We start from the raw sequence: 13,302 nt of genomic DNA, 5'->3' as shown, positions 1-13,302 counted from the left end.
GTAATGGGCAAGGTCCTGCCTGCTCCCCACCACCGAGGGCTTTCCCCAGGGAGGGGTGTCCAGGGAACGGCCAGCCCCTCTGCACGCAGTCCTGCCGCCCTGGCCTGGGTGCAGGGCGCCGGGACAGCCGGACCGGGCCTGCCCTGGCCGAGGCAGCGCTCGACTCGGACGTACCTGGCTCATCCTCGGGCTCATCCCTGGAGCCGGAGCAGGGCGATGTGTTACCACTCTGCTCGGAGGCTGCCTGGCCCTCCGGGGGATCAGCGTGGGGGTCCTGGAAGAGCTCCAGGCTGTCTTCCCACTTGTCGTCCTCCTTGGCCAAGACCCCTGGCGCCTCCTATAAAAACAGGAACAACAAAGGGAGAGCTAAGCATCCGTCACTGGATGCGGGGAGAAACCGGCGCTTGGGGATGGGGTTTCGTGGTAGGCTTGGCAGTGTTAGGTGTCGGGTTGGCTGGGCTTACGGTCCTGCAGCCAGAGGAGGGCTGCGTGTCGCCTCTGTGCTGGGAGGTCGCCTGCATGGGGAGAGCAAGAGTAAAGGTGGGGGCGGGGGCCGGGGGGGTGGTGGTGGTGGGGAGGAGATGGAGAGGATGTCCACCAGCCATGTCCCTGCCACACATGCCCCGGGCGCCGCGCCTGCCTCCGGTACCTGGGGATGCTCGGTGCTGGCCACGCACCCCTGGCTCACCTGGTGCCAAGGCTCCCAAGGCAGGGGACAAGCTGTCTCATTGTCTCCGTTCTCTGCTGCTGGGGCAAGGTGTGGTGTGGCGGTGTTGTCCACAGCATTTTCAGGCAACAAAAAAGCCCCTTCATGATCGTGTGCTGCCGGGGAGACGATGGCTGCACTAGCCTCTCCTGGATGGTCTCCAGACATGGGAGAAGCCATGTGTTCTCCATCCTGGCGTTCGTCTGGGACAGGAGAGGCTGTGCTGGGCTCTCCCCGAGGCTCTGCAGCCAATGTAGACTCGCTATCCTCAGTTGCTGCACGTGGTTTTACTGCCATCGCCGCATCCATGCTTTGTGCCGAGTGCCGCTGTTCCACCAGCTGCTGGCTGCGTTCTTGGATCACAGCCTCAAGCTCGTGCAGGACATCACTCATGTCCCACCAAGCTGCGTCCTGCAGAGCCACGGTGTGGGCTGTGGGGCTGTGTGGGGCAGGTGCCTGGCTCCCTGTCTGTGCTGCTGTGCCCTGCTTGCCGAAGAGAGGAGAAGCCAGTTCCTTCACCGCCTCCTGTGCTGTGGGAGCAAGAGGTGTGTGGTACTCCCTCCGAGAGTGGGAACTGCAGTGAATCGTGGGCCTCTGGGGCCGTGTTGCCCCGCTTAGTGTATGAGGGAATGGCTTTGGATGTTTCCACCTGGACTTCAGTAAAGCCTTTGGCACTATTTCCTTCAGCATTCTCCTGGAGAAACTGGCTGCTCATGGCTGTGGATCTATCTCCCTGTCCCATGGATTCCCTGCCCCATCCTGGGGTGAAGGATTCAGGGTACAGGGGAGCTCCCCCATTTCTGGGGGGACATACAAGGGGGGACCAAGGCATTTAGGTGTCCCCCCTCCCCAAATAATTAAGGGTGTTTCCCAAGGGACCCAGGCGTTTGAGTGCACTCCCCTGCCTTTGCCCCAGTTGCTTGCAACAACTTCCCCCCTGCCAAGGGATTGGGGTTGGGTAATGGGGGGAGGGGGTGCACTGGGGCAAAGCCCTCCAGATCCTGCCAGGCCCATCTGTCATGCTTGAGAGACCTAGGCATCTGGCTAGAGCAGCCTCCCAACACCCCTTCTCCCCTCGCACAGATGGGTTAAGGGGTTTAGGGGTTGCCTCATCCCAACAGCACCCCCATGTATGAGCCCGCCCAACCCCCCCAAAGTGGTTTTGGAGTACAAGCCCCTCCACCCACCCCCCTTCCCCCGTTGATTTGAGGTGCCCACCTGCCTCATCGTGGGGGAACATGGGCATCTGGGCCCTCCAAATTAGCCCTCCACCATCTAGACTGAGGTTCTAGAAGAGGTTCACGGGTCACCCCATCCCAATAGCGCGCCTGCATGTGAGCCCCTCCACTCCCCGTGGGGTGAGTTTAAGGCACATACATTCTCGCCGCACAAGCCGGCACAGCCAGCTGTGACTTTTCTCCACCCTTCTAGGGTCCTGTGCCCTATTCCTCGGTTTTGGCAGCTTCCACCTCTGCTCACCGCCCCAGGAGCCAGACGGCTGACTGCCAGTTCCCTGTCAGACTGAGTGTGGCTCCGGGAACGGATGCCGAGGTGTCTCGGGAGCAGAGGAAGGGGAAGAGTTGGGGCCTGAACCCCAGAGCAGGCTTGCTCCCGGCACTCACTCAGTACGTCTGCAACTGAACAAGCACCAGCCTTCTCCATTGCCTTCCCGGCTGTGGTCGCGCTCCCTCTGCACCAGGTGAGGGGCCCCGAGGGAGCGCAGGGCCCACTGCGGGGGTCAGGCAATGGCCCCCCGGCCCCACCGGGCTCCAGCTGAGGGCCGGGGCGGGGGGGAGGCTGGTGCCGGCGGCCCCTGCCTGTAGCGGTGCTGCCGTGGCACGAGTGGCCACCGTGGGGCTGGCGTGAGCCAAGGGAGGAGCAGGGCGGCCGCGGGGCCGGCCGGTGTGCTGGGGAACGCCAGCCGGTGCTCGGGTGCTCGGCGGCGGGTGGGACGGTGGAGGCTCAGGGCCAGGGGCGCGGGGGCTCCTGCCTGCCGCCTGCACGGTGGGGGCTGCAAGCGGAGCTTCCGGGCATGTTGAGGTGGGCTCCTGGCCCTCGGGTGGTGGCGAGCTGGCTCAGGCTGGCCCGGGGGTCCTGCGGGCTGAGGTGGGCACCCCCAGAGTCCGCCTGAGCCTCCCCCGCCCCGCTCGCCCCCCGCGGCTGAGCCCAGGCCCTCCCCTGCAGCCGGGCCCGCAGCCCCCAGCTGCCCTGGGCCCCAGGTGCGTCTGCGGAGCCCCGCTGGAGGAGGGCCCCAGCCGGACCGAGCTGTGCTGGCTGCGAGCGGCCGCTGCTGCTCTCCCGCCCCGGCGCCGTGCCGCTGCCAGTCCCTGCCCTGGGGGCACCGGGGGCTGCCCCTGCCCGGCCCGGCCCCCCCCGCGGCGTGGGGCGGGAAGGGGCGGCCGGGCGCTGCCCGGTGTGGGCAGGGGCAGCCGCAGCTGCCTCGAACGACCGGGGCTGCAGCCACCGCCGGCTTTCCCTGCCCGGCTCTCGGCCCCTCCCGTGTCCCTGCCCGCTCTGTCCCTGGCTTCTCTCATGCCACACCTCTGTCCTCTCTTGCTCCCGTTTGCTCTCGCCTGATGCCTTGCTCCCTGTCCCTCTCTCTTTCGCAGTATCCCACCTTCTGGCTCCCCTGCCCTCACCCATTTTCTACATCCCTCAGTCCTTCTACCCCAGTTTTATTACTCTCTCTCTGGCTCCCTAATTTTTATTTCCAATCTCTCTCCCCTTTAGCTGATCAAGTTTTTTTGTTGTTTCTCAGTCTCTGTCCAGCTCACTCTCCCCTTTCTTTATTCCTCCCTCTCTGCCCTGTGGCCCATCGCTGGTTTTAGTTTTTCTCCATCTCTTTCAGTCTGGTTCCCTGTCCCTTCCCCCTCTCTGGCCTGTAGCCCATAATTATTTTCTTTCCCCCTCTGCCTCTTTCAGTAGCTCCCTTTCCCTATTTTCAGTCCTGCTCTGTGCCCTGTAGCTGGTGGCTGTTGTATTGGGTTTACGTGGCAGGGGGTTGTTAGCTGGGCTGGGGAGGGGGAGGGGCTGCAGGGTGGTTTACTGTGAGGAGACACCAGGAATCGCCCCCAGGCTGCGCACAGCTGGTTCCAGCTCCAAGACAGATCTGCTGCTGGTCAGAGCTGAGCCCATCAGCAGTGCTGGCAGCACCTCTGTGATATATTTAAGAAGGGCTGAAAAAAATGCTGCGTAGAAGCTGTGACAGAGAAAATCTGAGCATGAAACAGCCTTGCGGGCACCGAGGTCAGTGAAGAAGGAGGGGGAGGAGGTGCTCTGTGTGCTGGAGTGGAGATTCAACAGCCCATAGGGAAGACCGTGGTGAGGCGGGTTGTTCCCTTGCAGCTGGTGGAGGTGAATGGTGGAGCAGATACCCACCTGCAGCCCATGGAGGACCCCACGCTAGAGCGGGTAAATGTGCCCGAGGGAAGCTGTGAGCCCATGCTGGAGCAGGTTCTCTGGCAGGACCTGTGGGAGGGACCCACACAGAAGCAGAAGAGCATGAGGAGGAAGGAGCAGCAGAAACGTGATGAACTGGCCACAACCCCCACTCCCTGTCCCCCTCTGCTGCTTAGGGGGAGGAGGTAGAGAAGTCAGGAGTGAAGGTGAGCCAAGGAAAAAGAAAGAGGCAGGGGAAAGGTGTTTTGTAGTTGCTTTTATTTCTCATTGTCCTTCTCCAGTTTTGATTGACAATAAATTATATTACTTTCTCCAAGCTGAGTCTGTTTCGCCTGTGATAATAAATGGCGAGTGATCTTTTTGTCCTTATTTTGATCCACAAGCTTTTTTGTTGGATTTTCTCCTCCTCCTCCCCATCTTGTTGATCGGGGGAGCAATAGAGAGGCTTGGTGGGCACCTGGCAGCCAGATAAGGTCAACCCATCAGTTTTCTTCCATCAGGCTCCCTGTCCCTGTCTTAATTCTTGCCTATGTTTCTTACATCTTTTTGCTTTTGAAACTTTTCTTCTGCTTCTCCATCCCTATTTTTTTCATTCTTGCCTGTTTCTTGAGCCCAGTCGCTTTTCAAATTTCCTTCTTACATCTTCCTCTATGCAGCTCCATTACCTATTTTTTAATTCTTGTCTGATTCCTGCATTCTCTCGCTTTCAGAACTGTCTTTCTCCATCTCCCTCTGTCTTGTCTCCCTAGAATACTTAATTCTTCCCTCTCAGTCATGCACCCCCGTCACTTTTTACATTTTCTTTCTGCATCTCACTCTTCCTGCCTCCCTGTCCCTATTCATTAGGTCTTGCCTGTGTTTCTTGTACCCTGTTGCTCTTCAACATTTTCTTTCTGCATCTACCCCTATCCAGCTCCCCATTCCTATTTTACATTTCTTGACTATGTTTTTTTTCCCCTTTCACTTTAGAATTGTTCCTGATCCCTTGTCTTGTCTCTTGTCCTGCTGGTCCTTTTCACCTCTCCATCTCTTATTTATTCCTCTCTCTGCGTTTATTTGCTCAGTATCTCCACTCTCCTCTCTTGACAACCTTGTCCTACTCCCTGTCCCCTTCCTGTTTGCAGCATCCCATTTTCCAGCTCCCTCTGTCCTTCCTCCTGCTTTTCTTTTATCTTTTCTCCCTGTGCTGCTGCATTTGGGCACTTGTGGCCAACTCACTGCCAGTATCTCATGTCCATTAATTAATAAATACTTCCTGCCTCCTCTGTGCCCCTGGACGTGCTTGCTGTCCCTGGGCATAGAGCAGGGGGTGATGTGCTGTGGAGCTTTGGCAGTGGCCCCTGATCCCAATGGGTCCCCCAGTTCCCCTAAAACCCAGCCCTCTATGCCTGTGTGTCCGTCCCCCCCCCCCCCCCCCCCCCGCTGTGCTGTGGGGCTGGGGCAATGGCCTCTGTTCCCCACAGGCTCCAGCTGGGGCTGGGGCAGCCCCAGGTGCACCCAGTGAGGCTGAGGCCAGCCCCACTGTGTGAAGGGCTCCAGTTGCAGAGGGGCTGCCTGGGCACCCCTGCCCAAAGCAGCTGGCAAAGGGGAACTGGCTGAGGGAGGGACTCCAAGGGGGTCATGCAGGCAGGTGCCTCCAGCAAGGAACAGCCAGGCCCTGCAGTGAGCCACTTCTGCCAGCTGCACACGTGAGCTGCTGGGAAGCCTCACAGCAGAGGAACATCAAGGTGGAGAGACAAGCACTGGGGCAGTGAACATCCCCTGCCGGTGCCAGGAGCTGTGGTGAGTCTCGCCTTCTCTCGTGCATGTCTGGGTCCACCTCTGCTGCCCTTGCCCATCGCTCGCCGCCTCTGTCTCCCTCTCTGCCAGCCTACCTACCTTTCTGGCTCCCCAAAACTTGTGACTTTTCTGCCAGCTCTGCCCTGTACCACTTTGTCTATTAATTTTCTCCTCTGTCTTTCTCTCCTTATATTTCAATGCTTTTCTGTGTTTCTTGTACCCTGCTGCTTTTAAAATTTTCTTCTTATGGTTCTTCCTAGCCGTTTCCCTGCCCCTCTGCGTAAATGTCTGTGCTATAGAAGGGTTTTAAAATGCAACAAAACTCTAGTCACAGAAGGGATTTAAAAACTCAAGCCCCCTCTAAATATCTCTCTATTGAAGGCAGAAAAGCACTTCCAGAAGCTGCCCCCTCTCCTTTTCACCCTTATGCCACCCTGATTTGGTGGCCAGTTTCCCTAAATGGGGACTTCCCCTTGCAGGGATGCACACACAGAGTGGGAGCCAGTTCCATGGCACAAAAATATTCCAACCCCCCTGATTCTGGGTCTGCAACGGGGAAAACAATTTGGAGCTCCCAGGAAAGCCAGATCTCCCTGGATTTGTGTAGATGGAAAGCATTTTCAGGCAAAAAAAACCCAAATCAAAACTCCCTATTTTTACGGTGCCCCTATCCATGCTTCTTTCTACACACACAACACCCTCCCTCCCTCAGCAGTGTCCATCTCACCCACCACCCTCCCCCTGTGCCTTCCCCCTGTCCATGTCCCCCGTCACCCTGGGCCTTCCGGTTCTGCTGCTCGGGATCATCCCAGCTGGTGTTCCTGAAGCCCGGCTGTGGCCTGAGGTGAGGGAGGTACATGGGGGGCCTGAAGCCCAGCAGCGGCATGACAGGAGGCACGTACGTCAGAGGCCTGGACCGTGGCGAAGGGCCAAAGTGAGGCCGGTACGTCGGAGGCCTGAAGCCCAGTGGTGGCCCGAGGGGAGGCAGGAACGCTGGAGGCCTGAAGCCCAGCTGTGGCCCAACGGGAGGCAGGTTTGTCAGAGGCCTGAAGCCTGGCGAAGTCCCCAGATGAGGCATGTACGCTGGAGCCTGAAGTCCGGCAACGGCCTGACGGGGGGCAGGTATGTCAGAGGCCTGAAGCCCAGCAGTGGCCTGATGGTAGGTTAGGAGACTGGCTGACTGCATCTCTTGGGAGATAGTTCTGAAGGGCCAAGGCGTCCAGGGAGGCTGGACATTATTCAGAAGAAAGTCTTAAAGGCATAGGAGTGGGCTGTGCTAATGCGCCAAAAGACAAGCCGGTGGGGAAAAAACCCCAGCCTGGCTGAACAGAGAGCTTTGGCTGGAACTCAGGGGGAAAGGAGAGTCTGCCACCTTTGGAAGAAGGGGCAGGCAACTCTGGAGGACCGTAAGGATGTCATGAGGTTATGCAGGATGAAGATTAGAAAGGCCAAAGCCCAGCTAGAACTCAGGCTGGCCACTGCCATAAAAGATAACAAAAAATATTTTTAAAAATACATTAGAAACAAAAGGAGGGCCAAGGATAATTTGCATCCTTTATTGGATGCAGCAGGAAACACTGCCGCAAAGGATGGGGAAAAGGCTGAGGTGTTTAATGCTTTCTTTGCCTCAGTTTGTAACAGTAAGACCAGCGTCCCTCTGGGTACCCAGCCCCCTGCGCTGGAAGGCAGGGATGAGGAGGAGCAGAATGAAGTCTCCACAGTCCAGGAGGAAATGGTTAATGACCTGCTGCTCCATTTAGATGTGCACAGGTTTATGGGGCTGGATGGGATCCACCTGAGGGTACTGAGGGAACTGGCAGAGGAGCGCACCAAGCCACTCTCCATCATGTATCAGCACTCCTGGCTAACTGGGGAGGTCCCAGAAGACTGGAGGTTAGACAGTGTGATGTCCATCTACAAGAAGGGCAGGAAGGAGGATCTGGGGAATTACAGGTTTGTCAACCTGACCCGGGTGCCAGGGAAGTTTATGGAGCAGATCATCCTGAGCACCATCACGCGTCATATATAAGACAACCAGGGGATCAGGCCCAGGCAGCATGGGTTTATGAAATCCAGGTCCTGCTTGATGAACTTGATCTCCTTCTATGACAAGATGACCCACTTAGTGGCTGCGGGAAAGGCTGTGAATCTTCTTTACCTGGACCTTAGTAAAGCCTTTGACACGATCTCCCCCAGCTTTCTCCTGGAGAAACTGGCTGCTCATGGCTTGGATGGGTGTACTCTGTGCTGGGGTAAAGGAATGGTAGTAAATGGAGGTACATTGAATTGGCAGCTGGTCACAAATTCTGTTCCCCGTGGCTTAGTACTGGGGCCAGTCCTGTTTAATATCTTCATTGACAATCTGGATGAGGGGATTGAGTGCACACTCAGTAGGTTTGCAGGTGACACCAAGGTGGGAGGGAGTGTTGATCAGGTGACACCAAGGTGGGGAGGAGTGTTGATCTGCTTGAGGGTAGGAAGGCGCTGCAGAAGGATCTGGGCAGGCTGGACTAGATGGTCTGAGGCCCATTGCATGATGTTCCAGGGAAAGTTCCAGGTCCTGCACTTGGGTCACAGCAGTCCCACGCAACGTTACAGGCTGGGGGAAGAGTGGCTGGAGTGCTGCCTGGAAGAAAAGGACTTGGGGGTGCTGTTTGACAGCTGGCTGAACATGAGCCAGCAGTGTGCCAAGGTGGCCAACAGCATCCTGGCTTGTATCCAAAACAGTGTGGCCAGCAGGACCAGGGCAGTGATCATTCCCCTGTACTTGGCACTGATGAGGCCACACCTGGGATCCTGTGTTCAGTTTTGGCCCCTCACTGCAAGAGGGATGTAGAGGTGCTGGAACTTGTCCAGAGAAGGGCAAAGAAGCTGGTAAAGGGTCTGGAGCACAAGTCTTATGAGGAGCAGCTGAGGGAACTGGGGTTGTTAGCCTGCAGAGAAGGAAACTCAGGGGAGACATTATTGCTCTCTGCAGCTCCCTGAAAGGAGGCTGTAGGCAGGTGGGGGCAGGTCTCTTCTCCCAGATAAGTGGTGACAGGACAAGAGTCAATGGCCTCAGGTTGCACCGGGGGAGGTTTAGGATGGATTTTGGGAAAAACGACTTCCCTGAAAAGGTGTTCAAGCATTGGAAGAGGCTGCCCAGGGAGGCAGTGAAATCACCATCCTGGAGGTGTTTAAAAAACATGTAGATGTGGTGCTTAGTGACATGGTTTAGTGGTGGGCTTGGCAGTCCTGGGTTAATGGTTGGATGATCTTAATGATCTCAGAGGTCTTTTTCCAACCTAAGTGAATCTGTGATTCTATGAGATACTGTCTAGCCTGTCCTGTTGAACAGGTTTTTTCATCCCAAATGCAAGGACTTTGCACTTCCCTTTATTAAGCTTCATTTATGCTGTGCATGAATGTGTGCAGCATGGAAAACTCACAGGAGGAATGGCAAGTTGATGCACAGTTGCAAAGCTATGATCTCATTGGAATCAGTGCTGGTAGGATAGATTACATAATTAGTGTGCTGCTTTGGACAGATACGCACTATTTAGGAAGGATCAGGAAGGTGAAGACGAGATGTGCTTTGTCCAGTGAGGAGCCTGGACACTGTGTTTCAGAACAGATGATGAGCCATTTGGGAACTTAAGACTGAGGACCAGATCAGCATGTGTGAAATTTTGGTGGGCATCTTCTATAGACAGTCTGATCGAGAAGAAAAACTAGATGAAGCCTTTTTTTGGAGAACTGGAGAAAGCATCATGATTATAAGCACTCATCCTTACTGTCAGCTTGAACATCTGCTGGAAAAGCCACTATTACAGTCCAAATCTCACGTGAGCATTGGGAACAACTCTTGATACAGCAGATAAGGAAGCTGACCAGGGAAGGACGTTCTATTAGACCTGCAAGTGCTGATTAAGAAAGAAGTGGTCAGACTCATGAAGCCTGATGGGAGCAGCAACCATGAAAGTGTGGGTGTTAAGTTACTGTAACTTTCAACATGCTTGCATTGTGTGACAGTCAAGATGTGGTGACACCAAGAGAATGAATGTTAGAAGTTGTAGGTTACTGCTATGACTTTGCAGTGGGAGCTTGATGATATTGGAGGTTGGTGTTGAGATCTAAGTAGTGTGTGTTCAGGCAGAATCTTGATTACCACTAACCTTTTTTTCTCTTTACTAAAAGATTTAAAGATACAGGATAAATGAGAACAGAAGTATTTCAGGAAGGCTAGCCCCAAATAACTAACCTTGAAATGTTCTCACAAATTGCTTTGGAACCTCCATTAGGGCTGAAGGAAAAAAATCTACAAACCCCCCCCCCCCCCCCAAACCATCAAGGGAATATTTCAGGCCAAAAAATCCTGTACTTGCTGCAAAATGGATGATCAACATGCACCTATTACATTTTATTAATTCTTTGTGAACAAACAGAGGACAGAATTGTGAGGATTTAAAATTTATTTGCCAGACAAACCAATAGCAGAAAGACGGCATAAGAAATAGGAAGAAATTACAGAGAGAATGATTAAAAAAATAATATGTAAAAATTTGGGTTTGGGTAGTAGTAGTGAGAGGTTATTTTCATTCATTGGACTCTATACTAAATATTTGGCAATTTTGAAATAAAACTGAACTTCTTTATGCAATGACCTGAAAAACAATTGGCTAGGCAAAAGTGGACTGATAAAATATTGTAGCATGGACTTTATAATGGCAAAGTATTGGAAAAGGATCACAGATTGTTTTCCATTGTAATGAAATGAAGGGCAAAGACGAATCACCAGATGATAAATGGATTAGTGTTACTTCTAACGATGTACATTATATTCAGTTCTGTGTGGTTTGTGATTTCTATGGTATTTGGCTTTCAAGCAATTACTTCATTCATGTTCAGGTCCTAGCAGAGGGAATTTATATGAGCTGCCAAAATAAGACTTGCATTAAGGTGCACAGGGTTTTAAGTACCTTCTGTCATGTGATTGTAGAAAAAAACCCCTCTTACTTCAGGACTTGTGGTTTCTTCTGGAAGTGTACTGATGAGGAAATGCTTGGAGAACAGTGAAAGTAAACAGAAAGCAAAACAATTAAGATACTCAGTGGTAACAGAAGTTTGGCTTCTGATACTGAAAGTGCCTAGTCCTTTTCACCATCGCTGGCATTTATGAAACAAACATAAAAAATAGAAAACAAAAACAAAAGTCCTGTTCACCTTGGCAGAGAAATTCCAGTAGAATCACACTGGGAGTTCATGGTATCCATATATTTGCAGTCATTTTCCACATTATATGGTATGTAACACATTGGGAAAAAAGTAAACAGGCTTCTCTACAGCCCAGAAACTATGATTCATGGTAGTGGCAAAGCTAAGTCATATTACAGGCTAAAAAGAGAGACAGCACCAGGTGTGTTGGAATAAGTAGATTCCAGGTGGTATAATCTCCAAATATTGGATGCAACACAGAAGATCAATTTTTCATGAACTGCATCCTAGCATACAAGATAATCTAAGAGATGAAACATTTGCACCAAGGTTACAAATACTGAAAAGTGAAATGTCAAGTATGTTTCTAGCTGTTATTTCAGTTGGCAAAAGCCATTTCAAAATCTCTTGACAAACGTAAAGGAGAACATGTGTACATGAATTCCAAACACATCCCCCTTCCCTGATTCCATTTTTAAATCCTGAGAACTGCTGATTTGAGTAACACAAAGTGTGGGTCACAGTTCAGATGGAATCTTGAGATTAGTGCAAGAAAAGACAGACACTACAGGTATAAAGCCCACAACTGTCTTCACTGATTTGTGATTACATACGCACATTTTTTATCACAGAACACGTGTATCAGCACTCAACATGCATTTTTATTGATTCCCCCAATCCCCATCCCAGTCTCCTGGAAATGTCTTGGTACACAGTGGCTTTTCAAAGCGACAACTTGCAACAAATGAATAGCTTTTAATGTTTTTTTCTGTAAATTTGGACTTAGATTCTGTTCTAAGTTGGCAATAACCCTACTGAGGGGAAACTACTGTGGGATCATATTCCATTCTCTCAATCTTCTTGCTAAGCCATATGGAATTTGGGTTCCCTACAGCTCTGGAAAGTGTCTTTCTGTCACCACTGTGGTTTTGCTCGTAGAAATGTATTTTGAACTTTCAGTAAATCCCACAACAATATGTTGAGACTTTTGTGGTTCTTTGGTTTAAAGCATCACAAGAAACTTGGATGTGGTCATTCCACCAGTCTCTCATTGTTTCTGGTTGTAGCAGCAGGTGCCATGCATCAGGGAGACAACAGCAGACATAATTTCTCCTGCTGCTATGTGTAAACATTGCAGAAGTACAGATGCCAATTACTATTGTGATCTTAGGAACCATAGAGAAAAACATTTATCCTACTTTCCTAAAGATGAGTTTAGTTATTTTTTTTCAGGTCAAGTTTACTGGTGGCACAGAAGTAATCACAATATCATCTGTTGTCCTGGCACCATTGTTAAAAAAAACATGCTTAAGAAAGAAACAGGCTGCTGAGGGGGTGGAAGCACCCATCGGGAGACCGGGTCTTGTAAGGAGGCACCATGCTGGGCAGGAACAGCCTTGAAAGACTGCAGCCCATGGATGACCCATGCTGCAGTAGGGACACTACGAGACAGAGCTGCAGGAAAACCTGAAGAGGCAAAGACCATCTGCAAAAAAGGGCAAGAAGCAAAGCGTGGGAGAGGAAACCAGGAAAAAGCAAAGGGCATTTGAGAGAAACCATTATGCACATGATCCTGACATCCTGTACTGCCTATCACCTCCCTGTGGAACTGGGATGGATTTAATAACCTACAGCGTAAACAAAGCAAGCTTACACTAGGAAGTAGGGAGGAGCCGTGTTTGAGTTAAGGTGACCCTGGGGAAGGGAGAGGAAGAGTGTTAAGTGCTTGATTGATTGTGGGTTTTTTCCCCTGTACCTGACTTGGTGATCAAAAAATCAGTGTTAATTAGCAGTAAATTAAAGCAAGTAAAAACTCTCCAAGTTGAGACTGTTGTTTGTCACATATACACATAATGGTGAAAAAGTAGATTGCATATGTAGCACTAAAAAAAAAATCAACAGTGACTGAAAGCTTGTACAGCTTAATTTCTGAAACTAAGACTGATATTAGGCACCAGCTGTCTTAGAACATCTGTATTTTAGCTTGTCAGCCTGAGAAAGCTAATATTTGCAAACAGCCACATTTATTATAAAAGTGTTAGATTGTTTCCACCACCTACCTCATACAGGAATAAATACTTTCTTAAGTAATAGGATTTTTTTGTAAGGGAACACCAGGACGTAGTGTGTACACTACTCTGTTTTGATTTAATTTAGTCCTTAGCATTTGCTTCGTTTGAAAGTAATTAGAAATTACAAAATACTTTTCCAAAAGCATATAGAAG

Source organism: Falco cherrug, chromosome 15 (genome assembly GCF_023634085.1).
Source record: "Falco cherrug isolate bFalChe1 chromosome 15, bFalChe1.pri, whole genome shotgun sequence".
NCBI classification, from domain to species: domain Eukaryota; kingdom Metazoa; phylum Chordata; class Aves; order Falconiformes; family Falconidae; genus Falco; species Falco cherrug.
Note: the sequence above shows the minus strand (reverse complement) of the source record.